Raw genomic sequence first — 16,201 nt, forward strand, 5'->3', positions numbered from 1 at the left:
TATATATATATATACTGGACTAGATATAAATGTGTAAATGTATATGGTGCATGCAACAGTGAGTTAAGTAAGCACACATAAGGACAGATGCTTGCACTAACCAGTAAAATGTTAAAATATGATGTACACAGTCCCCATACAGATTTATCCACATAAATGTAAGAACTGCCCATGTAGCTAGGCGTGGGTCTTAGGCATTATCCTTTAATAGAATGTTAATTGCCTTGTCCTTGTAAGTTTATTAGTCATCCATCTGTCATTCTATGTAAATTAGTTACATTTGATATATACTGGCTCTGTCCATGTGCACATACACACTCACAAGCACACACACACACACACACACACACACACACACACACACACACACACACACACACACACACACATATATATATATATATATATATATATATATATATATATATATATATATATATGTGTGTGTATGCATGTATATGTATATGAGTAGCATATGACATACTGCTGTATCAGATATTAGCATAGTGCAGGCTCAGATAACACCATCTTTCATACAGCATATCACCATTTTATCTGTAATTTTATCTGAAAAAAATAAGGGATTAGAATGCTTCAGTCTGATACCGTCTAAATCTTGTGTAAATAAATCCATTCTTCTGTGAATTTTCAGTCACTTTAACCACTTCTTCCCCTATCCAAGTAAGCCTTCCACTGAGTTTTCACTGTTGGGTGCTACTGTAGTCTCTTATCTGCTGAAGCTGAATGTATCTATAGATTCCTAGATTCATAGGTGCATACTAGGCTAACAATCACCGGGGCCTTTATAAGCTTAGCCAAGCATCCCATATGTATCCCACAACTACAGGCTAATACACTCAAGTGTACTAGCTTTTGATAGCATTTAATCGAAAATCATAGCATTTATTGTGTTTTCTGCTTGTCTGTAAAAAAACTTGAAAAACAAAAAAAAATATCCTTGCTTTCCATACTTTCCTAAACTAGTGTTCCAGAGACCAGATTTTGCTGATCCCTGGGCTTTGTCTTGGTTCCTGTTTTCTCCATTTTCCTTGTTTGGTCAAGGGGTAGTTTCTTTACTCACTAGTGGGAGTAGGGAGTACTGAACTGCCTGTTTGTCCTCAGAGGAGTGGTTTAAGGCAGTAACTTGTAGTTTATTGGCCATTTTGGGTCATTTCCTGTCTTTTCCAGCCCCTGCTATAAAAAGCGCCGTTACAAGATTAGCCGATTTAGCTGAGTTGCTACTGTTGCACACTAGGGCAGTGCCGGTTAAGCAGATTTAAACTATTCGGGCTACCTAAAGTCCACTCTTCAAATTTTCCCTTGAAACTACCTTCCTCGACCTATACTACTCATCTAATCAGTGTATCCTATAACTAAAAAGATCATCTCTACTTGACTCTAAGTAGACTATTCTCTATCTGTTAAACCTAGCACTTGCTCCTACAGTACTTATTACCTTGATACGGCACTCTTATAGATAGCACCCCAAAAGGCAACCCCCATTTCTCGGTCACCCACATCCCCGGAATCTTTTTAAAGTTTTGTGTCTATCCTTCTAGCATGTCGAGGGATCAGTTGCTAGTGTCATCTCCTGCTCAGCTGGTGAACCTGGGAATATTGAGGCAATGTTACAATTGCCTCATGTACACAGATAACCCTCTCCTCCTCCCACAAAACACAAATACATGCGAGAGATGCAACTATACGGCCAAACTGGAGGCTGAGCTCTCTCAACATAGGACTGGCAAGACCAGTCAGGAGGGAAGGTTACCACACACACTATAGACCCAGTCTCACATAGTACCATTACAACCTCAAATCATACACATAAACACACAAAGACATACTCGGAGGCTCTGATCAAAATCTACCAAAACAGCAGAGGCCACCAAAGCAGACACCCAAAAACACCACCTCAGAACACAACACCTGCAACACATAGACCTCACAGTCAGAGTGTCAAACAGTCACAGCCCTTAAGGCCAAACACAATGCCAGACACACTAGTCATTGGTGACTCCATAGTCAGACACACTGATGTCCCGCCACCAGACTGAGTAAGGAGAAGGTCACAGTAAGCTGTCTGTCGGGCGCTAGAATCCGCCACATAACGCAAGCACTCAGGTCTCTCAACAGCAGGTACAAATATGACTCAGTCATTGTCCACGCTGGTGTAAACGACCTGAGCACGCCTACCTTGGACTACATGAAAAGAGACATTGAGGAGCTCTCTGATTATGTAGCCCAGGCAGGTATGACCCTGACCTTGAGCAGTATCCTACCTTCACCAAGAATGATGCCACAATACAGAGATAAGATGATCAGCTTTAACAATTGGCTTAAACACTGGTGTCATTCAAAGGGGATCCAGTATCTGTCTGCCTGGGATGACATGCTGGACAAGCCACGCTGCCAAGGGACGGCTTGCACCTGTCACCTGGGATTCGGATATTGGCAAAGGCTCTTGCCACCCCCATAGTGCCTTTTTAGGCAAGGCTCAAATTCTAAACCTACCACCCTAGAACACAAAAAAGGAAATAAACTAAGGGTAATGCTGCTCAATGCCAGAAGTCTAAATCTCAAAATGCATGCACTCGAGGCCCTTCTCAGTATGGAGAACATCGATGTCTGTGCTGTGACAGAAACCTGGTTCAAGGCTCCTGAGAGCACCCCAGCGCTATCAGGTTTTACCTCATATCATGCGTTCCGTCCCCAAAATCAGGAAAATACCAAGAAAGGAGGGGGGGTATCCATATTCATCAAGGACACCCACACCTCAAGACTGGTGGCAACGCATGATGCATCGGAGACCATCCAGGTGCAATTAGGCAAGACTGCTCTGCAAATAGTAGCATGTTACAGGCCACCCTCACAAACTCAGGAACCTCACATGGCCTTCCTGAAAACACTAGAGGGGATAAATGTATCACCAAACACCATCATACTAGGTGACTTCAATTACCCAAATATAGACTGGGAACACTACTCAAGCCCAAACACCCTAGCCCAAAAGTTCCTGGAATTCATAAACTCAAATGCCATGGAACAACTAGTCACCATTCCCACAAGAGGAGATAACATACTTGATCTCATCATCACGAACATGGGAGCACAATGTTCAACACCGAAGTATACCCCTCACTGGTGAGATCAGATCACAAACTAATCTCGCTGGAGGTCCTCATCCCACCCCACCTGAAATAAAAAGACCACAGTAAAGAACTTCCCAAAAGCCGACTTCACACTTCTAAAGACTAGTGTGGTCTCCTTTAAGGCCCCGAGCCAGCGGAAAACAGTACTCAAGCCGCTGAATCACTTACAAATGCCTTCTACCAGCACCTGCAGGACTGCATGGATAAGGCAATCCCAAGCAAAACAAAGACTCTTTTGTACCAAAGGCAAGCGTCCAGTCTGGTGGACCCCAGCCATAAACAAACTCTACAACAAAAGGAGGAAGCTACTACAAGATAGAGCAAAATCCTTAAAAGGTAAGACACCCTTGATCACTATAAGTAAAACTAAGAGCTCTCATAAAATCATCCAAAGCAAATTTGAGAGAAAAATAGCTAAAGACTCAAAAGACAATCATAAGGCCTTCTTTAGCTATGTTAGAAACCTAGGAGGAAACTCCCAGATATGCTCAGAACTAGTTCAAAATGATGTGAAGATTACTGATCCTACAGACATTGCCAACATACTGGCTGACAGGTTCAGTGCAAACTTCACACCCCCCCCCAAAAGGAGAGATATCTATACCAAATGATTGCAGCCCCCCAAACATCTCCAGCGCCCAAGTGAGAACTGCTCTCTCCAAAGCAAAAAACACAGCATCCATGGGACCTGATGGTGTCCCCGGCTGTGTGCTCCACGAACTCAATGAGGAATTAAACCCACAGCTAGGACAGCTGTTTAATCAAAGTCTTACCTCTGGATCCAGGAGTGGCGCACTGCAACTGTGGTCCCACTTCACAAAGGCGGTGCCTCCACCGACCCTGGTAATTACCGCCCATTAGCTTGACAAGCCTTATCTGCAAAGCCATGGAGAGGATCATAATGGACCTCATAAATAAAGACATTGGGAATTTGCAGACTTTGGATCCAACCCAGTTTGGCTTTGTCAAAGGCAGATCATGCCTTTTAAACTTGGTTGACTTTCGAAACAGTCACCAAAGCCATTGATGAGGGAAAGGCAGTCCATACAGCCTACCTCGATCTGGCTAAGGCCTTGATACAATACCCCACTCGGGTATCATTGAAAAACTCATCAGCTTAAATGTTAACCCATACATCACAAGATGGGTTGCAAACTGGCTGAGTGACAGAACCCACAGGGTCAGAGTTGCTGGCGCCATGTCAGACTCAAAGCCTGTCACAAGTGGTGTCCCACAGGGCTCAGTCCTGGGCCCACTCTTGTTTGGCATCTACTTTCTGAAGTACAAGCAAACACAGGAGGGTTATGGCTGACAAAGTTTGCAGATGACTGCAAACTGGGCGCCATAGTAGAAAACACATCTGACACAGATATCCTTCAGAAGGGTCTCACAGAAACGGATAACTGGTGCCAGAGCCACGGCCTAAAGTTAAATGCCAAAAAATGCATAGTCATACCCTTCGGGAAAAACAAGGTTACCCCTAGCTACCAAATAGGAGGCAATCCACTGAGCACAGAAGAAGTTATCAGGGACCTGGGGACCCAGGTTGATAGTAGTCTGTCATTCGACACCCATGTAGCTAAAGTAGTTAGGAAGACCTTCTACATCGCCCACCTTATCATGAAGGGATTCTCATCTAGATCAAGGGAGGTTATAGTCTCCCTTTACTCATCACTCATCAGACCAATGATTGAGTACAATGCCCCATTTGGAATGTATCTGACCCGACACTTGCAGCAGCTGGAGAGGCCACAAAAGTTCCTCACCAAAAGGATAAAGGGTCTCAAAATCTATCCTATGCTGCCCGACTGAAAGAACTCCAGCTCTATTCAGTCTGCTCAGAGGTGACCTTTGCCTAACATACAAGGCCATGTCAAACCCAGATTTGATGAATATGCTTCACCTCAAAAATCTAGATCCATCAGAGCCACAAGGGCGGAGACTTAAACCTCGACACGGCTATTAATAGGACGTGCTGGAGGGATAGATTCATCACCCAAAGACTCCCTATGCTGTGGAACAGAATCCCGGTACATGTGAGGCAGAGCACCTCGCTGGCCTTGTTCAAGAGAAATCTTGACCAATGGATGGGAGATCGCAGATATACCCCAGGGATTACCTCAGTGTCACTGCTCGACAGAGGCACAGCAAAATAATGGGTATAGTTCCCCATACTAAAGGGGTGGCGTAAGCCACAAAACGATGGGCTAGGCTTGTAAATGCCCTCGGGCAGATAGCCTAGTATGAACCTATGAACCTATGAACCTAAGTGTATGTGCCTTAGAAGTTATTTTAAGACGTATTTGCAAGTTGAGGCAAGATTTACAGGCTGCCTCTGTCAATTAGAGACATAGCTGCTCGGAGTTATATTTTCAATTTCCCATCCACTGGTCCAGGTTTCTCTTCAGTAGGGTTAGGGAAGAGCTCTGTTTCACATGGATGTGAAGCCTGTTCTAGACAAAGGGAATTCTCAGAGACACATACCTGTCCCTCCAACATGTCCTATTTATGTTGCAATCAAAGTTTAGATCCCTATATTGAGTGATTCTGACGGTATTAATTTTGCAGACGTGCAAAAGGTCCTTCAGAGTGGGATTCAAGGATGCCTTGCATGCCAGGCATAGGTCACCTCTCAACAATCTATAGGAAACAGATTATAGTGATAGGACTTTGAGAGGATCTGCAGAGGACATGCAGTATATTCCCTGTATTCTTTTTGTGAGGAATGTCTTTAGACATTGCAGTTATTGCATGTGTCTGGTCAGGTACCAAAGGGGCATTGCACTTGATGAAGGGCCTGATGATACTCATTTTGTTCTTTTACACTGCAAAATATCCACATGTAAAGATACTCATTACAATATAGTGTCATTATGCACACACATATCCCCAAAGATAATTTTCATTAATACAAAATAACTTTTCAGCTGTGCATTTACTTTTCCATACTTTTCTGTTGATTAGCTGAAGTTATATGTGTATATTTGTAATTTACACTGAAAAATACTTAAAAACAGCAATTTTACATGCTCACATTTAATTTTCGCATGCAAGTTTATAATATGAGACATTGCATTTACCACATACTCAAAGCAATTTTATTTTACATAACTTCATAATTATGGCAACCATCATTTTACTTGCTTAAAAATTTGAGTGTTATTGATAAGTACTTGTTAAAGTTGTGTTACACAGTTGTAATACAGTGTCAGCCTGGAATTACTGTCAGTGAAATAAGATTTGCGTCTCAGAGAAGCCAGCTAAGCAATCATACATAAAATTAATGATTTTCACTGAATAGCTTTGTTGAACTGAATCCAGCAGCATATGACGTGATTTATTACTATGCACCCTTGAAAATGAAATCTGCATGAGCCAAGTCCAACAAGACATCAAGCTGCCTCGTAATCAGAGAGGAAGTACATGGACCTAGCCCTTCTTTGTCTTTTCACTTTTCTGACTGGTTTATTTCAGTATAAGATTACAGGGTCATTTCTGCAGTCAGTCTGCATTGTGAAGTCTTAAAAAATGATCAGTGCCCTAGGGACGCTGTAGTTACCCCCTCAAGCATGATATGAACTTGAAAGACAGCTTTTCACATAGAGCATAAATTATCTGACCTTAAGAAACTCCGAATAACTTTTAGCTGCCTTGCTGTCTTTGTTGATGTCATCACATGCAGCCATTGATATAAATATATAAACTGCTACAACTTATGGCCTCATTAATAAAAGAAAGTCAAGGTGCCAAAGATAAGTGGCAACTTTGTTTGATGGGGGCATTCACTTTTCTTATAGACAATGGCATATTTTGTGCAAAGCATACAAAGAGTTGTACAGTGGAGAATATTTTATGTGTATAAAGTATTATTCATTTCCTAGCTGAGTACAATTCCTAGTTGAGTTATTTAAGATTTATATACATCCAATTACTGAATATATTTATAGATTTTGATCTTATTCCTTAGCTAATATAAAATGCCTAGAGAAGGTCCAAAGGAGAGTCACTAAAACAATTCCATCATTAAGACATTTGGACTACTGTTTTACTTATAGATACTTGCAAGGTAAATTTATTCTAGCTTATAAAACCTTTTATGATATCAGCTTACAAGCTTTTTTGATATTTAAATCATTAACAACAGTAGAAACTTTAAACATAACATGAAGTTAATTTCATAACTGGGTAAACATTCTATAAGACATTCGTATATAACTGTCAAAATGACCCACTTGTGGAATAACGTGCCTCTTCACATAAGATCAGCTAAGGGCCTGGACTACTTTAAGAAAAATATTGGTGATTGGGCTGGTGACAGAGTATATGAATCTCCTCTGCATGAATCAGTGCTCTTAGAAGGCTATATGGCCTAAGCACTGTACTGTATACATGTAATATCTAATTCATTAATAGCTATACATAATAAAACAGCAACCTATGATCCCCCCGCAGTCTGAATCACCAACTAGTAATCATCTGTCAGTGATGTCTTCTGGTCAAAGAGAAAAAAAGACCTAAAAAGTGGATGGTGGTATAAGAAAGGCAGGCAAAACAAACCTAGAAATATTGGCACCAGAATTTAACACACTGTGCTCTTTTTAGTCACTTTAAATACAATACACGGCGAAACAGGTGCTGTAGTGCAGTATTGTGGGAGAATGAAACAGTGACTCTTGAAACACAAAAGATAAAATACTTAAAGGTGAAACACAGTTTACTGATAATGCTGATACTGTCACTATCAGAGACCTACATACAGAAAATGCAAATTTTATGCAATTTACAGACCTGCTACCTAGAAGATAATGATTCAAGCACTTAAACGTGCCCGACTGCATGCTAACTATTAATAGCACAAGCTTGGTGTAGTCTGGCATGGAGTGGGGTCAGACAGTTGTTTTTTGGTGGCTATAGGCAAGTTTTAGACATATTATGTATACTGTTCATAGTGTCAGCATTTTATTTAACCATGCTTTGGCTTTCTGGATTATGCCTTTCAGATTTGGTCTTTTCATTGTCCACTATGAAGTCCTGGTGCAGCAGGTCAGTGACCCATTGCGGGGTGCACATACTGTATATATGTAAGAGTCATGCTGTAACTCATAGTGTACTGAAGCACTCTTTACTGTGGTGTACCTCTATTGTGACCAGGTTAAATGCATGTATTTACTTGGTTATTCATGTAGCCATTTGGTGGACACCTTGGTCCCACAGATATTTTGTTGCAGAAGCCATGGTAGGGTGTCACAATAATTAAAGAGTAATTCAGCTGTAGTTATAAATCAAATTAATCACTTGGCACTGGATGCAAACAGAATAGAAGAAGATATGTTACATCTAATTTCACTTCTGTTTGTGCAGGAACATTCTCTGCAGACATCTGCTTCATTGTATAATAGGGCCTGTGCCAAAAGTTCCCATGATAATTTCACTGCAATTTTTTAGGGTTTTATCCTGTCACTGCTCTATTTTAAGTGTGGGAATACTTACTGCATTTATTTCTTTTTGGGCTGTGACTGTCATTAAGAAAATAAACAAAATGCTTACACATTATTCCTAAAGTAATTGTAGAATCTGTTGTACGGGTAAAGATAACATATATATATAATGTTGCTATGCATGCAGTTATTCCCACTTTTACACAGCCATATTAAGTCCCCCATCAAGATACAGGATAGGCAGTGTGCAACAGCAGTAGCAGACTGAAACAATCTGGTTAAGCAGGGACTGTGAGGTGGTCAAGAGGGTTAGGAGGGTGGCCTAATGGTTAAGGTGTTTGCCTTACAAACACAAGGTGCAGGGTTTGCATCTCACAATGGATAATTGGCTAGGCTTAAAATGGCTCGCAAGAGCAGTTAGCCTAATACCAACCTATAATAATATGGGCTGCTGCTTCCAAAAATCCCCATATAAATAAAAAAGCCTGAGATATTTAAAGTACGTGATCTTTTTTTAATTTTTTTTTTTTTGCATTTTTCATTTACTTATTAATGTATTGAATTATTCTTTGCAACTCTGACAAAAAATGAAAAGCTGTATGGCAAGAAATAATGAAATTGGCTGGGCTATGCATTAGAAATAACAATACGATAGTACTGCATAGTATAGTTGTTTTCTGCAAGGGATCTTAAAAGAGATTTAGTAATATGGTAAGGTGTGCAATGTTATTTTGTTTCATGGTTGCTTAAATAGTCTCAGAAGATGAATACCAGATTTCATTTATTGCTTCAGTCAGTGGAGGTAACTGAAGTGTGAATGGAAGCATTATCTGCATGCCTGTTCAATACCATTGTTGAGATCTGTTGAACCTCAATGGCCACTTCGCAATTTAGTCAGCTGTACATATTTTAATGAGAACTAGTAGCAGCACTCTGAAATAATTTAGCTACTTAAAATATTTATAGCAAACAGTTTATGTACTTTATTTTATTGAACAGTTTAGTCTCACTAAGGAAGGTCTATTTTTGGAGAGATCCACCTGGTATTCATACTAACTAGGGAAAAATTGGTAAGGACAATAGGGGAAACTCCTCTAATGTTTTATTTAGGAGTGAGACATGTTCACAGGATTAGAAATCAGAAGTTGATCACATCATGTAGAGGACTGGTGTGTTTCAGAAAGACCTTGCACTTGAATGAGCATGCATGGGAGTTAGAGCTTAAAATTAGAGCCCACCAGTGGCTGCCTTAGAGACTAATTCCTGCTTAGTAAGGCAAATGAATGGGTCAGTTGGCTGAAGGGTCTGATCCTCAGCAGGCAGTGGGGAGAAAAGGAAACAAAAAAATAAACGAATAAATAACTAATTCAAAAACTCATTTCAGTTATGCAATGTTTATGCTGTAGAGAGAATGGCTATACCAGTACAATTTAAGATACTCAATATAACTTTTTTTCAAGAAAGGGGAAGATTTTAAGGCTTGTGATAAGACATCTTATGACAAAAAGAAAATACATCTTATGATGAATCAAAAATATGAAGAAAAATATAGGGGAATATGTTTCTGATTTTGGTATGAAATTAATGTTGGAAGCAAGATATGATGAAGATATGATGAAGAAGAGGATATAGTATTAGAGGAGAAGAAATGGGATCATGATTAAGAAGGGACATGTCCATTGCTGATTACTGAAGTAGAAGTTAAAGAGCAAAGTGGTGAAAGCACAGCCAAAAAGTAGAAAAAGTGTTTCAGGTGCAACATAAAAGGAATGTTCTACAATGAAAACAGTGTTGAGGCAAGGAGGGGTTTTGTCACAAAACAAATAGCAAATTTTTAAAGTAGGTAATAAGAAGAGGATGAACAACAGAATGAGAGAATTGGAAAAGAGGCTGCCGGAAGGAAAGGCTATATATGATACATGAATGCTAGCTTTAGGGGCAAGTTATTGTAAAGTGTCTGAATGGTGAACGGAAGTTGAAATTAATTTTAAAAAGATTTAAAATATGCTAAAAAGAAATTAGAGATTTACAAGAATTACATGTTAATAGTTATAAAAAGAAAAAATGCAGAAATGGGAAGAGAAAACAATACTTTCACTAAGGGAATAAAGTGAAGGTATGTCTGTTTTAATAATGGGAACGGGATTATAGTTAAGAAGATGAGGGAATTGCATCAGAGGAGAATTTTTGAAGCAGTTACACAAAAATTAGGAATAATACAGGTTGATCAATGTATATGGAGAGCTAAACAACTTCTTAAAAATAATGCAGTAGGATTTAATTAAAGTTTTTTTTATTAACAGGATAAATAAGTTATTTGGAGTAGAGACTATAATGTAGATATAGCTGATAGAGGGCCAGAGTAAAGCAAAGTTTATAATGATTCAGTTTTGGTGAAAGATACAATTAAGATTTTTGGTTTAAAGAATGTAATCAACATCCAGAGGGATTTACATTTGTCTCTGGAAGGGACAGCTTTCACTTGAATGCCCTGTTCTATCATTATAAAACCTGTTAGAGGTTTGTTAGGTTAAATGAAGAACTTAATGGTAACATAGGTAGGAACTTAAAACACCCTCATTTTGTTCCCCGAGTAATGCTAGAAATATAAATAACTATGTCAGATTTGCAAAAAAAATGATATTATATATTCAAACTTGGTATAGTCTTGTTAATCCTGCTCTGATAATACTAAATGTCCACGGTTTCTGCAATTTTAGAGCTTATAGGATTGGTGAAGGTGTTCCAGTCTATGTCTAAAATGACATAAACAGTTGCCTTGCATTCAATGGACCTACAGCAGAGATTATATGGGATAAATCTATACATAGCAAAAGTTACTGAATAGCACAAATGGGTATCTGTGTCCTTACATCCCATCCATGTAGGCACAGAACCATGTTGGTGTCCACAGAAGAGGTAGGAGACATAAAGGAGGGGGTGTCTGAAGACTTGTAACCTCAATGGAGCTCAGCGGCACCTGTTAGCATGGTGTGCGGCTCTGCTGAGCAGCGTGTGTGTGTACACTGACTGCTAAGCTTTGTTTACCTTTGGGGCACGTGTTTCATTGGGTTTGAGCATGTCTGTGCAGCACACTGCTGTGCTAAATGTGACCTATCATGGGAGAGTGTACACTGAATGTTGAGCACTGTTTATCTTCTTGGCACGTGTTTGTGCGGTGAGTTGCAGTGCTGAGTGAGGAAGGCTGTTAAAAAAATTGGCTGAGAAAGGCAATGATATCTTAATTACTGATGACCCCTGGTCCACATCAACTAGGGCCATTAACAGTCCTTAATGATGTACTTGGCAGGTGGAATGCATCAAAGGTATCCAATCACAAAGGCTGCACCTACAGCAGAGCACTATAAAGGTTGCAGAAACCCTACAATCTGATTTCGCCCACATACTCTGCACCAGTGGAGTACAGACTTGGGACTTTTAACTGAAGAAATGTTAGGGGCTGCTGCAGGTCTGCTACAACTGTACGTGTTAGATGCTGAGGTCAGTGCTGCTGCTGCTGACCATAGGCCTAGACTGAGAAGGAGAAGAGTGTTCAGGCCCAGGTTAACCTTCCAGGGGCTACATAAGCTGGAGATTGTAGAGCACTACAGGGTGGACAGGGGCATACTACAAGAACTCATTGAGCTCTGCCTCCCTCAACTCAGACCCAGAGCCAACAGAGGGGAACCCATCCCAGTGGAAATAAAGGTATCTGCAGCCCATAGGATACTAGCTACAGGTACTTTCCAAAGACCATCTGGGGACATGATGGGGGTCTCACAGGCATCAGCATTCAGACTACTCTACCAGTTCCTGGATGCCATGCTACCACATGCCAGTGAGCACATTTTCCCCTCACCCCTGAGGGGAGGGACAGCAGTATGCAACACTTCTACCATGTAGCACACTACCTTGAGGTACTGGGCGCCATAGATTGAACTCATGTACACATCAAGGCACCACCTGGTGAGGAGGGTAGAATCTATGTCAACCGCAAGGGGTACCAGTCCACTGACTGCCAGGTCATGTATCATGAATGTGTGTGCTGGCAGCCCTGGCAGTTATCACGACTCCCATATCTGGCATGCATCAACCCTGTACCAGATGTTTGCTAGGGGGGACATCCCACAGGGCCATTTACTGGGGGATGCTGGCTATGCACAGGAACCATGTATGACGACACCCATCATCATCATCAATATATGTCTCTATGCTGTTGATTCATAGTTTCATAGTTTCATAGTATAGTACTAGGCTATCTGCCCTGGGGCATTTGTAAGCCTAGCCATAGTGATGTGGCTTTTGCCACCCCATGAAATGGTACAAAAATGTACAGAATAAATCTAGAATACTGTGCCTCTGTCTAGTAGTGACACAGTGAAGGTCCCCTTATATAATAGAATTAGTTTACTGTGCCCCTGTCTAGCAGTGACACAGATGTGACCCCTGGGGTAAACTTACGATCTCCCATCCACTCATCAAGATTTCTCTTGAAAAGAGTCAGTGAGGGGCTCTGCCTAATACGAACTGGGATCCTGTTCCAAAGCATGGGAAGCCTCTGGGTTATGAATCTATCCCTCCAGCATGTCCTATTCATACTTGTGCCGAGGTTTAAGTCTTTAGCTCTCGTGGTCCTGATGGATTTGGATTTTTTGAGGTGGAGCATGTCCATCAGATCCTGATTGGACATGACCTTGTACGTCAGGCAGAGATCACCTCTGAGCAGGCGGTATGCTACTGAATAGAGCTGAAGTTTCTTTAGTCTGGCAGAATAAGACATATGTTGGAGACCCTTGATCCTTTTGGTGAGGTACTTTTGTGGTCTCTCCAGCTGTTGCAAGTGCCGGGTGAGGTACATACCAAATGGGGCATTGTACTCAATCATGGGTCTGATGAGGGAGGAATATAGGGGTACAATGACATCCTTGGATCTGGATGTGAAACCCTTCACGATGAGGTGTGCAAGGTAGAATGTTGTTCTAACCACTTTGGCAACGTGGGTGTCAAATGAGAGGTCGCTGTCTACTTGGGTCCCTAGGTCTCTGATTACTTTTTCCATACTCAGTGGGTTGCTGTCTATGTGATAATTTGTGGGTACTTTGTTTTTCCAAAGGGATGACTATACATTTTTGGCATTTAGTTTAAGGCCGTGACTACAGGCACCAGTTGTCCATTTCAGTGAGGCCCTTTTGTAGGATGTGTGTATCTGCTGGTGTATCGACTATGGCGCCTAGTTTGCAGTCATCTGTGAACTTTGTCAGCCACAGCCCTCCCATGTTTGCTTTAACATCTGAGAAATAAATGCCGAACAAGAGGGGTCCCAGGACAGATCCCTGTGGGACACCACTTGTGACTGGCTTTGAGTCTGACATTGCTCCAGTGATTTTAACTTTATGGGTTCTGTCCTTTAGCCAGTTTGCAACCCATCTAGTGACATAAGGGTTTACTTTTAAGCTGTTTAGCTTATCTATGATGCCTGAGTGGGGTATTGTGTCGAAGGCCTTAGCCAAGTCCAGGTATGCTGTATGGACTGCTTTTCCCTCATCAATGGCTCTAGTGACTGTTTTGAAAAAGTCAACCAGGTTTAAAAGGCAGGATCTGCACTTTACAAAGCCGAACTGGGTGGGGTCAAGCGTCTGTAGGTCCCCTATGTCTCCGTTTATGAGTTCCATAATGATTCTTTCCATAGCTTTGCAGACCAGGCTAGTCAAGCTTATGGGGCGGTAGTTTCCAGGGTCTGTAGAGGCACCCCCCTTGTGGAATGGGACCACTGTTGCTGTACGCCAGTGTTCAGGTACATATCCTGAAGTAAGGCTAAGGTTAAATAGCATTTTTATGTGTGGGTTTAGCTCCTCTTGGAGTTCACGTAACACGCACCCCGGGATACCGTCAGGTCCCATTGATGCTGTGTTTTTTGCTTTGTTTAGGGCGGTTCTCACTTGGACATCTGAGATGACAGGGAGATTACATTCAGCTGGGATAAGTATTTCTTCTTTTGGGGGTGAAGGAGGCGAGAAATTTGCATTGAACCTGTCAGCCAGAATGTTAGCAATATCTGTGGGTTCAGTGTATTTTTGTTGTTGTGAACCAACTCTGAGCATATCTGAGGGTTTCTGCCCAGGTTTCTAACATAGCTGAAGAAGGCTTTGTGGTTATCTTTAGTGTCCTTAGCGATTTTTCTCTCAAAGTTTGCCTTGGATGTTTTTATGAGAGAACGTAGTTTTCTGCTAATGTTGATCAGAGATGTCTTCCCTTCATGGGATTTCACTCTGACGTGCAGTAGCTTCCTTCTTTTGTTATACAATTTGTTTATGGCTGAGGTCCACCAGACAGGATGCTTACATTTGGTGGAGAGGGACTTGGATTTGTTTGGGATTGCATGATCCATGCATTCTTGGAGATGTCCATAGAAAGCATTTGTGAAGGATTCGGCATTGTGGGATGTGGTATCTACTGGCACAGTGGGCTTAAAGGATACCATCTCAGTCTTAAGAAGAGTGAAGTCTGCTTTTGAGAAGTTTTTCACTGTGGTCTTTTGTGCTGGGGGTGGAGGTGGGATATGTATATCCAGGGTGATTAGTTTGTGGTCAGATCTCACTAGTGAGGGGTATACTTCGGTGTGGAGCATTTTGTCCCCATGTTTGTGATGATCAGGTCTAGTATATTATCTCCCTAGTGGGAGAGGTGACTAGTTGTTCCAGTGCATTTGAATTTATGAATTCCAGGAACCTTTGGGCTAGGGTATTAGGGCTAGAATAATGTACCCAATCTATGTTTGGGTAGTTGAAGTCTCCCAGTATGATGGTATTTTGTGATACATTCATATCCTCCAATGTCTTCAGGAAGGCTGAGTGGGGTTCTTGAGATTGGGAGGGTGGTCTGTAACATGCTACCAGTTGTATAGCAGTTTTGCCTATGGTTAGTTGCACCTGTATAGTCTCTGATGCTTCATGTGTTGCTACTAACCTGGAGGTGTGGGTGTCCTTTATGAATATGGACACTCCCCTCCTTTGTGGTTCGCCCAGGTTTTGGGGCGAAAAGCATGATACGAGGTATAGCCTGGTAGTGCTGGGGTGCTCTCAGGAGCCTTGAACCAGGTTTCAGTTACTGCACAGACGTCGATGTTCTCCATGCTGAGGAGTGCATCAAGTGCCTGCATCTTGAGATTTAGACTTCTGGCATTGAGCAGCATTACCCTTAGTTTTTTCCATTTTTGTTTTCTAAGGAGGTGGGTTTGTCTTTTGAGCCTTGCCTAAAAAGGCACTATGGGGTGGCAAGAGCCTTAGCCAATATCCGGAAGCCCAGTGGTGACAGGTGTAAGCCATCCCTTGGGAAGCAGCGTGGCTTGTCCAACATATCATCCCAGGCAGACAGACATTGGATCCCCTTAGAATGACACCAGTACTTGAGCCAATTGTTAAAGCTGATCATCTTGTCTTTGTATTGTGGTATCATTCTTGGTGAGGGCAAGATGCTGCTCAGGGTCAGGGTCATACCAGCCTGGGCTACATAATCGGAGAGCTCCTCTATGTCTCTTTTCATGTAGTCTAGGGAGGTACGTCTCAGGTCATTCACACCAGCATGGACAATGATGGAGTCATATTTGTACTT

This window comes from Protopterus annectens, chromosome 3.part0 (assembly GCF_019279795.1).
Source record: "Protopterus annectens isolate FY-2018-M chromosome 3.part0, PAN1.0, whole genome shotgun sequence".
Classification (NCBI taxonomy): Eukaryota; Metazoa; Chordata; order Ceratodontiformes; family Protopteridae; genus Protopterus; species Protopterus annectens.